Source organism: Mastomys coucha, unplaced genomic scaffold (assembly GCF_008632895.1).
Source record: "Mastomys coucha isolate ucsf_1 unplaced genomic scaffold, UCSF_Mcou_1 pScaffold5, whole genome shotgun sequence".
NCBI lineage: Eukaryota > Metazoa > Chordata > Mammalia > Rodentia > Muridae > Mastomys > Mastomys coucha.
This window is the reverse complement of record NW_022196911.1, coordinates 74796462-74797564: the sequence shown is the minus strand read 5'-3', so window position 1 is coordinate 74797564 and position 1103 is coordinate 74796462. Positions and strand designations below refer to the sequence as shown.

At 53.6% G+C, this 1103-nt stretch overlaps 1 protein-coding gene across 8 annotated transcripts in view; it reads left to right on the top strand.

The window, feature by feature from the left end:
* Ksr1 (kinase suppressor of ras 1) overlaps positions 1–1103 on the top strand; it is a 138999-nt gene that overhangs the window by 66567 nt on the left and 71329 nt on the right. The window lies entirely within an intron of this gene.

The following is a 1103-nucleotide window of genomic DNA, read 5'->3' as shown; positions in this document are numbered from 1 at the left end:
AAAAGATTTGGTCAGTAGGCGTCACTGAGAAGTCAGATCCTTGGCTATCTGTCAACCTTGCCTGGCTTACACTTGGGGTTTCTCAGCAAGCCCCACTAAGTGCTTTTGAGCAAGCCATTCTACTTCCTGGCTGCAATACATAGTCTCAGAGTGGTTAGACCTTGTGATGTTATCTGGGGATAGTGCTACTTGCACAGAAGAGCTAGCTGGCCGGAGCGTTTCAAGGGCAGGGTCACTTGCACCCATCACTGCACCCCAGTGGGTGCCTACGCCTGCCAACAGGGCCAGGGAGCAGCTTGAGGGTAGACCCTTGCCTGGCAGCGTAGGACTGAGGATTGAGTTCAACCTTGGCAGATGTGGACAGGACAGTAAGCTTCGTGCTCCCAGCTGTGGCCGCTCTCCACCGGCCCTCCTTGGGAACATCTCCACTGTGGTCTGGGGCAGACTTGTTTGTTTGTGTTTGAAGTTCCCCGACTTGGAGTTTGACGTCAAGGCAGGATTGCTTGTTGAGAGGCTCGCAGGGAGGTTGTCTCTGTAAAAAATGCACGGGCTGGCAGCTTCTCCAAGGAGCCGCCAGGGAAGGTTATTGCAAAACCCTTAGTGTAGGGTCACTGGTGTTTTCTCTTCTGCCTACCCCTCCGTCCCTGGCTGATGCTCTCGCTCTGCCCATCTACCGCTAATGTCAGCCCTTCTGAGACCTTGCAGGGTTCGATTGAGAGCCAAGGGCCATCTCTAGGGCCAAGTGTTGTGGTGTGGAGCCTGTGTGTGGAGCCAGCAGCTGTGTGGCAGCCCCCCCCCACCCCCGAGCCCTCCTTGCATTCCCAGAAACTGTTTTGCAACACATTGGCCATGGTAGCAGGCCAGAGTACTTAGCCAGCTGGGTTGGCAGGAAGTCCCCAGAAGCATCCAGCTTTGGAGAGGGGATGGAGGCTGAAGCAAGGAGGGACAGCAGTTTTAGGAACCACTGAGCCCTTCTAGGTGTAGTAGGTCAGGACAACTTTACTGACTTCCAGAGATTAGAAAGATATAGATAGGAATTTGACTCTTGCAAGAACTGCTGTGGACATCTACTTAATAGTGTATGTGTGTGTGTGTGTGTGTGT